Below are 13617 nucleotides of genomic sequence, written 5' to 3'. Positions count from 1 at the left end.
ATTTGATCGCACAAATTTAAGCCCAACACGTTAAAGTTCTATAATACACGGCACATTAATTATATGTGTCGTCACAAAATGTAGATTAACGTTCAGTCGATTTGAACCGCTTTTGAATATTATAAAGCTTCTTTTATTTGCATGTAATGATACTCAAGTATATAAGTCAATTTATTACAAAAGCGACACAACTTTCTTTACATCGGTTAATCTTTCTCATGTTTGATGTCAAGTTCTTTTATGTTTAACATTTCTATATGCACAATGGCAAGGGGGGGGGGGGGGAGGGGTAAGATCATTGTATGTGACATTTTCAATTTACTAATATATCTATAGTCGTCCACAATTCAAGCGTTGTTCAATAACAAGTTTAATTGTATTTTTATGTTGATTTAAGATTTGTACTCTATGTACTGTGTTAATTATTGTACAAAACTATGTGAATATTTGAAATATAACAAATTTTAATTGTGTTACACTATAAAAGGATTGACATTCATAAAAAAATAATTATTTACCACTTTTATTTATTATGAAAGATAACAAATACACATAACATTTAAAATTACTCAAAGACCTATACAATACGTATTATACGTACTTTGAATTACTGAACAACAGTCGCAATTCAAACATTGACTTCATAATTTTGTTACTGAATATTTTGTCTAAACAAACTTTTATAAATCCATAAGTCAGCTAACAAAATACAATACACGCGATCAAAATTCCTGCTTCAATCCCAGATTAGATTGTCACTAATTACCGCATTCAACCTATATTCCCCTTTCTAGTGCCACTCTGACAAGTTTTGGTCGTAAATAAAACAAATATTGACCAAGGGGTGTCATCTTCAATAACTGAATATCAAACAACATTTAAATTCGTGACTACTGATCGGGCTTAACAATCGGCAGATTAGAGGGAAACTTTCGCCTGGTATGTTGCAAATTGTAATTTGACATTGACCTGGGTAACCCTGTCCGGTCGAATCGTTCCGATAGCGAGCTCGTTTTCGTAATACTACGTTAAGGAAATAGCGGCGGATTTATGACCGCATTATATATGGCCTATGCACATTGAGTTATAAGATATGGGTCTAAATGTAACCTTTAAGTGCAGTGACAGTGCGAACATGATATATTGATGACGTTTTTTTAAAGAAAAAAAATTATGTCAGAGAATCACCAAAACTTATATAGTTTCAAAGGTGTTATGAACCCAAGATGCATTTCGAACAAAGTAATTCCAATCTCTAAATCAATCACATGCTTGTGTGTTAAGTGTCGTCCGACATTAGCCTGTGCATTCCGCACATTTTGCGCATATGCGTTTAACCCCGTGTATCCCAAAGCAAAGCTCAATGCAATTACGGTACACATAACTGGTGGATCACCAACTAGCGATCCGATTGGTTTACTAGCGATCCATCTTGCGTGCTCGCAACTTCCGCGCAGAGATTTTATCGTTACAAACTAAAAGATAATAGTCTAAATGTTGTTTTTTTATCGCAAAGCCAATACAAAGTATAATTATGTCCAACTCATTTTCAAGAAATAAAAAACGTTGCAAAAAATAAAGCGCTCCATATCTGGAAAGAGTTTGGGCCGGTCGTTTGGTAGTTGCTACACCGAACATGTGAGATTTCCAACAAAACACATACCCATGTTTTTTCATACGCACATGAAATACATGAAAACTTCTGCAATGATTACACACTCAATCTGCGTCGATTAAAGTAACGAATCACGCAACTCGGGTCCTTAAAAATGCTACGGTGGCACCTCACCTAAGGATCTCATAAACGTTTTAATAGACGCAGAACCATTGATATGACATCAGATAAAACGTGTTGACCTCCAACCTTTAACTTACTCTTTGTAACATAGCAATACTATTTTTACTGATTTTAAACAAAACTAATTTTAAATAAATCAAAGTAACACACAAACAAATAAACACACACGCTTGGGTACTCGATCACCTATGCGTCACGTAAATCATTTATACACAAGAAATTAGTCACTATTAGACGAACTTCGGCTTATAATAACATTGTTCAACTTACACTATTGGATACGTTGGCATAAAGGGGACATAGGGAATATTTTATTTAACAGTCTCTATGACGTGCGCACGTCATAGCTATGACGCGCGCAAGTCATAGAGTGGCATAAAGGGGGCATAGGAAATATTTTTTTAACAGTCTCTATGACGTGCGCACGTCATAGCTGACCAATGATAATACGCATCAGATCAGCCATTGATTATCAAAAAATGGAAATACTATGTGATTTGTTTGAAAAGGGTTTGAAAAACTGGGAAATTCAGCATGTATTGAGAATGGACTATGGTATTCAAATAAGTATTCGCCATTTGAAAAGAAAATTAATTGAATTAGGACTGAAAAAAAGACAGTATTCAAACATGGCTAAGCGTAACTCATTTTATACAAAACGAACTTCTTCAATCCGGTCAACTGCATGGATATCGTATGATGTCCGCCAGATGTAAAGAAAGTGGTTTGAATGTATGAATGGAAGATGTGCGTCATCATTTTATTACACTTGGACCCAGTAGGCGTTTCTCTGAGGAGATCAAGAAGTATCCGCAGGCGTGCATATTATGCTGCTGGTCCAAACTTCATTTGGCACTTTGATGGCTACGATAAACTAAAGCCGTTTGGACTCTGTATAAGCGGGTGCATATGTGGCTTCTCCAGACGTTTGATTAGGACTGAATGTGTATCATACAAATAATAACCCCATATAATAACCCAGGGTAATCGGTGGGTACTATCTCGAGGCTGTATACATGGTGGATGTCCTCGTTTTGTTCGTGGAGATTACGGGACAGAGAATGGACACGTCCGAAATTTTCAAACATTTTTCAGACGCGATTCACCTGACCATGATAGAGCTTATAGATGGAGCCAGTACAGCAAATCAAAGATTCGAAAGTTGGTGGGGTTACCTGAGACGACACCGTATGCAATACTGGATCGAACAGTTAAGAGACCTACAGGATATTGGCAGTTTCAGCGGAGACTTTCTTGACAGAAGCTTAGTCCAGTTTTGTTTCCTTGCATTAATTCAGGTAAAAATCCAATATAACACATACTCGTTAGGCAAAAGAAAGTTGTCAGGTTCCAGTGAATTGACATAACCCTATCTTTTACCACCCAACCCCATACATTATTCTGGAGTGCAGACACACATTTTGAAGCCGTTATTTAATGTTTTATGCACAGTATAAAATTATGAATGTACAATTATTTATGATAATTACAAGCTTGAACTACATATAAAAAAGGTCTTTCGTTACCCCCCCCCCCCCCAAAAAAAAAAAATAAAAAAAATAATAAAATAAAACAAAAATAAAATAAATAAATAAAAATAAGCGATGAACCGACACGTTCTCTTTTTTGGAGGGGGGGGGGGGGGTTGGGGCGAGGACTTGTCATCGGAACCAGACGACTTTTTTGTACAACGATCATCACGTTCAATTGCTAAAATAATACACGCGACATTCAACGAGACCCGCATTGCACTTCTTTACGAATCGTCAAATTTAACGTCATTTTTATTTCCAAAATGTGATATTTCATTCCCTACCATTTAAATGCTTCCAACTATATTCGTTCATGAGACTACATAAAGTTTCAGGCTATGTGCGTTTATTTGAGTTATCTAATATAAATACATGCATTTTCTTGAGAAGCTTAAATATTTCATTTAAAAAATGTATATAGAAATATTGTAATTGTTTATATAACGTGGAAAACGATTTGTTTAAAAAATGTCCTCCTAGATGTGTACCAAAAAGAAAGTGCCCGCATGTCAAACAAGTTTAAAGATGTTAGTTTGTGCTTTGATTGATTTAAACTTAGGCTATACAATTTACAAATAGTACTGCCCACAGTACAATATTTAGTTGGATCAGTCAGCAGTTAGATTTGTCCGTCTTTCTGTATGTCCGTATGTGGATCCGTCAAGTCCTTTCTTATGATATAATTTCCCTTATTCGTAACACCGCCGATATTAAATTTAGCAAACATTTCTTGGAGTAAATTTTATCATGCCTTCTAGAACATTAAAAAAAATCATTTGCACATTGCAATCATAATGTTGATCCATACATTAAAATATATTTTATTAAAAAAACAACAACAACAAGATACATAGTTTCGGCATACAGTATGGTTAACGATAAGAACTAGTTTTTTTGTTGAGACGTTTACAGTGTCTTCACAGCACAATTTATATTGATCATGGATTTGGCTTTTCTCGTACGGAATCAGGATTCGAAGCAGCACTGCAATGCACCACAATATAGCTATGCAAAATATGTACTCCCTTCTGATATCTCTTTAATATAAATTATATATTTTATGTCATCAAAGGACGAACTTGACCGGGCCTTACAAATGTGGAACAATCACCACACTAGACGTTCGTCTAATAGTAACGTGCCATTTGGTCGACCAGAACAAATGTACCGCTTTCCGTCATTGTGGAGTGCAGAGAATCACATTCTAGCGGTTACGGAGATTGATATGGCAGCATGTTTCAGAGAATCAGAATTCAGATCAGTAATTCCGTGCGATGAAGATATATATAAAGTGTGCGTGGCTCTCATGAAAGAACACAATATTTCAACAGCAAAGACCTGCGTTGTAGGCTACAGATTTATATTTGTTTATGAGACGAGAAATAATATCGATGCTATGAGAGCCACGCACACTTTATAATTATACATCTTCATTGCAAGGGACACCGTTGTTACATCATTTCCTCTGAAAATGATTGGTTGACTTCAAACAAACTATGCAAACGCGTGCGACAAGTGCTTTAGTTGACTCTGGCTGAAAATCAGGTCCGGTGCGTCTAGTTCAATATCAAAATGATCCATACATAATTGTGCAAATAGTGACCTCATACAAACGTCTGTGTACATACGTGTCCCTCGTCCTATCACATCAACTTGAGCGTACTGTGTAAAAGGTCATGGCAAGTAGAAGTTCTTGTAGAAAACATTTACTTTTCCCATTTAACATAAGTGCTTCTACCAATAACCTCAATTTTTGACATGTTCATGTATTTAGATGGTCTCTACACCACTTTGAGGTCACCATGTCAAAGGTCAACATTAACCATTGTCATAAAACGAGTGCTTCCTCCAAACCGCCTCAAAATTTCACATGTATATGTACATTGGTTCTGTATTCACATTGTCATAAAATGAAAGTATTTGAGTAGTGTATTACGTATTTTGCAAACGTATTCTTGTTCATTTATGTACCATCTGTGTTGTATTTCAAATAAAATATGTGAAAGTAATCATGTTGCCACGTGAAGAAGCTTATCCACCAGACATTCATTTTTTTCGATACATCGACTATACACGTCCTAAGCAAAATAGGGCAATTCTGATAATTTCGGATTCTATATTGTTGTCACATTTCATTAAGTGAATTCTTGCACGATATACTTTACATTTTACCAAAGCAATTTTTCATTGACAGACTATTATTCATTTGAGGTAACAGTAAAATGCGATGTATTGTACGATTGGCATAAAGCGGAAGCTAATGCGCGTTTACCAAATATCAGCAATTTTTTAAGAATGCATTGCGGCGACACTTCCAAAATATGAAACTTGGAAATCGAACTCTTAATGCCCGTAAGATATTAATGTGATCGTCTTTTTACAAACAGAATAAGCAAACGTCATTTATTCTTGACCAAATAGGCGTTGCGGGGATAACTTTAATAGTCGCTCAAGTCCAAAACTGGTCATATTGTATTATATCAATATTTTTATGCGTTACATCATATGTTGCATGGACGAGTCTAGATGGTCACGATTTACGACCTCCTTTACAAAATTGGAAACAAGATATGTGTTTTTCAGAAACACTAAGTCCCCTTCTGCGCCGCTTTGAGGCCATATATTTGACCTTTGACCGTGACCACTCAGAATGTGCAGCTCAATGAGATACACATGCATGCCAAATATGAACTTGCTATCTTCAATATTGCAAAAGTTATTACAAAATGTTTAAGTTGGAGCAAACAAACAAACCAACCAACAAACAGGGACAAAACAATATGTCCCCCACTATAGTGGTGGAGGACATAAAAAAGATTAAGCTTAGATTTTCTAAATGGGTACGTGCTCAGTTTATAACAAACGCATACTCCTTCAAAACGGTCAATATAATAATAGCAATGTGAATGAATAAATATGTGCCTTTCGTTATTAAAACAAAAGTTTAATTTCGGAAAATACATTTAAAATGCAAACCTAACAATTTCATCTTTAAAACGTTTACGCGCCTGGTCAAGCCCATTCATCTACATGAACATTTCTATCAATACAATCAGACAAAGTTAATTAACGTGAACAATGGCTGTTTGATCGCCTAAGGTACCGCTGTACACTATTGTCATCCACCTAAAATTTACTGTACATGATTTATTCTCAAAGATCTGTTTGAAAACTATCTCCTTACCAAAAAAATCGCTAAACTTGAAAAAAGCAATTTCACTAGTGTGACTCAGCAGGACTGATAACTGTATTGCAGGACTGATAACTGTATCGTTGATGTCATTTGGACGTGACCTGTCATACGATATCTTCCGATCGTAACGTCGATACGTTTTGATTCAAGTCATGAGTTCGATACTCGTTTCGGGTTTTATTGTTTCTGACAATGCTATTTTGTTTCAATCAAATTTCGCATATTTTAATATTGCAGCTGATTAATGTAATGCATGTGTTTAAGTAATGTGCATTTGTGTTAAAAATATCATCTACCTCGCAGGAACGGAATCCTTCAATTCACACAATATTCTGTTACTAAGGGTTGGAAATTTAAACAGTGCCCAATAGGTCACGTCGCACGTGTAGCGCGTGCGTTTTGATGTTTTCTCAATTCTTAATATAACAGTATCACATTGCATCCGTGAAAATATATCAAAGCACTATTAATTGATGCTAATTTCTTCAAATTTTAAGTCGTTACGCTTCCATGTATAACAAAATGTTGCACAAATATGCGTGTTAAGATGTACTAGACATTATTTGATTGTCCGGTACACGCGCTTCTCAACTAACCCGTTCAATCCCCGTTCCCGGAAGCATGTGAGTTTGGTTGGTGGTCACCATACCGGACAGGTGGGGTTTCCTCCGGGCACATCGGCTGCCCCCACCCCGATACAAAAGCACATCAAAAATTGAAAATCTTTCAGTAACCACTAAATATTAAAGCGTTCAAGATGAAAGTGAGCTTTTTTGGCATGATTGATTACGCATTCTTAAATCGTTTAAGTACTTTATTGCTGAACGTGAAATAAGGCATAATTTGTTCTTGATGGCTTTATAAAGTCTTCGTGTTTTAAACGATCTTTTGCCTTTTTGTACTGGATCTAGCGTTTAATTGTAAATTTTGAACATTTTAGTGCATCTACACACACAATATTTGCGCACACGTTATTGGAAGTTCTCGTTCTTAATAGACTTTTATGGTTAGAGCTTTCTTCCTACGTAAAGATGTTTCGAAATATTTGCGTAAGATGTGTCTGATGCACAAAGTAACAACAATGTGGCATGGCATTAGGCTTGCGAAAAGAAGGTATGTCACATTATTAAACTGTGCAAATATGCTTAATATAATTATATGAATGACACCATTATTATATAGAATATAGATACAGAACAAAGCAGTTTAAATAGCTGAAATCATGCTTTAGAGCTTTATCGGACTTGTGTTCATTCATATATACAATTTCCATTTGTTCTCTTGAACATTTCACCAAGTTGTTATTAAAGGAAATCGTCGATTACATGTATATTGTTGTAAATGATGATGGTCGTATTTAATATGCTGTTATTGTTGATAATGGTGATCGTTATGCTGGTTATGCGAAGATGATAACAATGTTCCACGTTGTCCATCATGTGTACGTTATAAGGTATAATAAATACATCACACGAGTGTTTGAAAATATTCAACACAGTGTTGTAAAAAGTGTTTCTGTGGATTTTGATCAGTTTCTTTTTTATAAAAGTGTGCATTATGTATACCGATAAATAAAATTGAAGTGTGTGTCGGAGATGTCATTTGAGCTTTTTTTCAGTATCTATACACGTTTATCATGTTGTTTATATAATGATATACTTGATAATCTTTTTTTTTTAATATAAACAAATCTGCTTAAGTTTACGATAATTTTTTATATATGGCTTCTCTAAATTAAGAACATTTATGCGGATGTGAAAATGCAAGAAAAGGTGAATTTATTCATACATGATTTTAACGCAAAGAAATAAATCGGACGGAAACAGTTTTCTTTTCTAAACTGTATTGCGAACGTGGCGCGCAATTAAATTCCAAGTATGCAATCTGTCACGTATACAGTTGAATAATGCGAAATTAAAACATATATTATATAAATATATATGATTAATAATTTGAATGATCGTGCAAACAAAACATCTTTGTTTTTCTTAAAAGGTGCACATACATTTAAAGCAAGAGGGCCATGATGGCCCTGTATCGCTCCACTGCTGAAAAAAAGGCTGAAACAAATATTATCGGCATGTGCAAAAACTTAAATATAGGCCCTATTTAAGCCTTTGTACACTTTTGTGACTCCCTGGGCTGGGTCAAATTTAACCCCAGGGGCAGAATTTGAGCAAACTTTGTAGAGGACTACTATATCTCACTACCGGTAAATACAAAATGTGGTAGCGCTAGGTCCTAGAGTTAAGGTCAAGAATATTTTTGAAGTTTTCACAAAATAAGCAAGATATAAGCGTATATAATGTTCAATTTTGTGACCCGCGGGTCAGGGTCAAATTTGACCCAAAGGGCATAATTTGAACAAACTTGGTAGAGGACTATAAGATGTTCCTGCATACCAAATATTAGTGCCATAGTCCGAATAGTTTTCGACAAGAAGATTTTTTAAGATTTCACAAAAGAGGCGCTTTATAAGCGTTTATTCCATTTTGTGACCCCCCAGGGCAGGGTCTAAGTTGACCCAAGAGGCATTATTTGAACAAATTTGGTAGAAGTTTATTAGATGTCACTACATACCAAATTTGGTAGCCCTAGGCCCAATGGTTATGGACAAGAAGATTTTAATTTCTGTAGTGTTTCTGTCGGTTAGCTCTTCCGTGGGTTTTGCCTGCAATTACAGCAACTACTAACAACGACACTTGACTAATACACTCACATGAGCATCGACTGTAAACCTTGTCAGGATGGCACAGTCGTCCACGGCAGTACACTCTTCGAGGAAAACGCTTGTCCGCTATCGTCGTCGGCTGCACACCACCGATCCTCCTGGGAATACCTACCCCACGCACAGGCTAAACCTCCAGGGCAAGACACTAAGTCACAGGCTAATACTTACGTCACAGGCTTACACTTATATATCCTCCTGGAAATACTTACCTCAGGGCATCTATCTTCCTGGCAATACTTACCTCAGGGAATACGTCTACACACGTCCGCCTCCAACTCTGCATGGGGGCGTGTCACCAGATGTCACCGGCACTACAATTTTAACAAAATAGGCTCCATATAAAACGAATGATAAATTTATGAAGCTATTTATATATTGGAATACATTTATTCATTCTAAATATGCTTAGGCTTTAATCTATGAAAATTTGAGCGTCTGATCGGCATGGAGCTATCCTCGAAATTGCCGATAAACAATTCCTGATTAACAACGAATTTGACGTTATAACGCAAAAAGGACACATCCGTGTTGTAAGTTGATAAACTCCTATTTGTTTAGTGTACTAATGCGGATTATGTTCGGTAGCTAGGGTATTTCAATACTTTTACTCTTGTAAACATCGGCACTGAACGTTCGGTCAGACGAGAGCCGACCTAGCATTTCTACAAGTTCGAGAAGTGTTTTTCTGTAGTTTTTGTTGGCAAGTAGCCGTTCGTTTTCATTTTTCGTCACGAGGCAACCTTTCCCAACAAAATGGTACATAGTTTACGAAAATCGACCGCCATTTAGGCCATTGATGGCTTACAAATGTTGATGTAGGTGATTTTCCTGTGTCAAGAGATACCTACCTTGTTTATATATATATATATTAAATCAGAAAAAAACAATTTAGTCAAAATGATGAAAAATGTTGTTTTATGACATATTGATAGTGTTTAAGTCACTTGGCTACTACTAATGACAATTTGTACCGTAACACCGGTTAACTTGAAAATGCGTTGTAAAATTTTGAATTGTGATTCGCCAACTTGTATTCCGTACAATTGTAAAGTGTACACTTGTTAGATGCTTACTTGTAGCAGATAACTTAAACCGATCTTACAACTTAAAAAATATTCAACATGCTATGTAAATTTAGTATTATGATTACAATATAAGGTATATTAAGATGTAGACTTTATATATGCACTATCTTCATTTTCAGATCTGTAGTTTAAGAAGTAACATGTTTGATTTTACACATTTAAACATTTTGTAGAATCGAAACATACAACATTTTACACTTTACAATTCTACAAATCATATATTAAAATGTTGCATTTTAAAAATTCTTGGTGGTATTGCTTAATGTTTAGAGTGTACTTATAAGGTGAACAAATATGTTAAGATAATATGTTACAATTATACCATTCTTATGCTTTGACAGGGACTATCAGGAAGGTCATTAAAATACATTATTTTGCAGGATTGTATTCATTCAAGTGAAGGCTTACAAAGTGGGCGCAGTGCTAAAAAATGTTTTTTTGTGCAGGTTTAAGTCGTAAAGGGATTGCCGGTTTTTAACAAACCCCAACATTTATATAGAGGTCCTCGATTCCACACATATTGTGGCCTCTGACTCGGATAGGACCTCATACACTTCGAAATACACACATTATATAGCGGCCCTATATTGGTTGGGATTCAACCCACACGCATTCACTTGATTAATTCTGCAGTAATTGTATAATTGTCTGATCATTATGTTGGTATTATATTGATTTCTGACCCATAACCCCCGCCTCAATAAGGGTCATATTCTTAATGGCTTACTGTGATTATGAATCAACATTTTGGAAGAACAGAGTCTTAGGGTAATGAAACAATAATCTCGATACGGCTTGCTGAGCGACGTTCACAAGAACATTGTGTTTCAAAACATTATACAATACAGAGATTTACCAAGGCGAGGAACACAACGTCTAACATATGATGTTCACTGGACAAATACGCGGACAATTCCGCAAATAGTTGGATGAGGCACATACGAAACACGAACGTGTCATCAATAAACAGACACTGATAAACTCTTGTTATACCAATATGCTACATTTGTTTCCCTTAGGTTCAAGGACGGTTCATCAGTATCTCAGTTTTCAATAAATATTCAGTTAAACGGGTGTTTACACGGGCATAGACGAGCTACATGTGCAGAGGTCATTGTCCGTCAAATTTTATTTTAATGGGTACCGTTTTATCTCATTCTAGTTTTATTAGAATTAATAAACATGTACCACACACGATCCTGTCTTAAAAGAAATTCAGTTTAAAACACGTGAACTCGTCACCTTGAGTTTGTATGAATTATTTGTCCCGCAAGTAGTTCGACCAATTTTATTTTTGAACTTGGGTATTCGAAGGCAGAGAGATGACACGCGTGGAATAAATTATACCACAAAGTCATGAACTAATACCTCTTGGTCGCGAAATATGGTGTTGTAACCTTAGTCATATGCTTATGTATTGTGTACGTTGCGGACTACAGTTTATTTCAACATACCACATAATAAGTTGAATCTTTTGGTGAATATGTCGTTTGTAACTTAATGTTTATGGACATGTGATTACTGTGAAAAGAAGAAGGGCACGTATATCACTAACAAACCATTATTTATCGACGAATAAACAACGTGTAGTAGGACTGGGTTGCTCCCTTCATTCAAATTATTGCCCTCTAAATGTAGACTACTTGTATATGTATTTCGCTTGAGTTAATTAGTGAAAATATTGCTTCATAATATGTTGTGTTTAATTGATTATCAGTAACTTGTATATTTTGTATTATGATATGCTGATATATGTCTATTGTATAATTGTTGAGTTTACACATTGAACCAGAGACGAGATGTATGTCACGGTCTCAGCAGCCTTTTGACGGACTTGTTTAGCAATTGGAGATACTCTTCTTGGCACCTTCCTGAGAAAGGAACCATGTCTCGTATGTTTGAAACACGTTCTTGACAATTCGTGATAACAATAAAATAGTAGACAGTTGATTACTTAGTTCTTCATTAAATTTGATCCTTTAAACATATAACGCCTCTTTAGGTGTAAGATTTAAAAACCCGTTCTATTAAACAACTGATTGTCTTTTAATTGCTAATACAAACGATAAAAGTCGTTAACTGACATATAATACAGACGCTATACGTTTTTTTTCTAATATCACGTGTAATTGATTTATGATTTGTAATCTATGTATTTTGTTAATTTTTGTAAAAAACTATGTGCATATCTGAAACGTAACAGTGTTTAATTTTGTTACATAATAAAAGTATTGAAATTGATAACACATTAATTATTTACATTTTTTCTTATTATGAGATAGAGCACATACACAATTTATTGAAAATGAGAGTACAACAGTCGCTAAGCCTTTCAAATATTGACTTCGTAATTTTGATACGGTAATATGTTGTCCATACACACTTGTATAAATCCATAAGTCATCTAACAAAATACAATACATGCGATCAACACTCCTGTTGCAATCCCAGATTAATTAATTACCGCATTCGACCTAAATTCCCATCTCTAGTGCCACTCTGAAAAGTTTCGGTCGTAAATACACCATATATTGACCACGAGGTGTCATCTTCAATATATGAATATCAAACAACATTTTATTTCGTGATCGGTGTTAACAATCGGAAGATTAGAGGTAAACTACGTTTAGGCGATAACCGCGGATTTATGTCTTTATTGTACATGGCTCATGCACATTTTGGCGTAAGATATAGGTCTACTCGAAACCTTTAAGTGCAATGACAGTGCAAAAATGGTCTTTTGATGACTTTTGTTTCGTATTGTTTTTAAAGAAAACAATAATGCCAGAGATTCTCCATAATTTATTATATCGTTTCAAAGGTGTTGGGAACCCGATATTCATTCTTACCAAATCAATTGCATGTGCCTGAAGCCAAATCACATTAGCCTGTGCAGTCCGCAAACGTTATGCATATGATTTTAATCCTGTTTTTGCAGAGCGCAGCTCACTGCTATTACGGTACACATCACTAGTGCATCTTCAGCTGGCGAACCGGTTGGATCACTAGCGTTCCATCTTGCGTGCTCGCAACATCCGCGCCAAGATTTTATCGTTACAAACCAAAAGATGATAGGCGATTATATTTGTGTTTTTCGTATCTCTTTTCATTTGTGTAAATTCATTTTTTATCGCAAAGCCAATACAAACGTATAATTATGTTCAACATTTAACTGATTTTTAAGAAATGAAAATCGCTACAAAATATAAAGCCTTCCTTATCTGGAAAGAGTATGGGCAGGTCGTTTGGTTATAGCTACACCGAACATGGGAGATTTT

Source organism: Dreissena polymorpha, chromosome 14, assembly GCF_020536995.1.
Source record: "Dreissena polymorpha isolate Duluth1 chromosome 14, UMN_Dpol_1.0, whole genome shotgun sequence".
NCBI classification, from domain to species: domain Eukaryota; kingdom Metazoa; phylum Mollusca; class Bivalvia; order Myida; family Dreissenidae; genus Dreissena; species Dreissena polymorpha.
Note: the sequence above shows the minus strand (reverse complement) of the source record.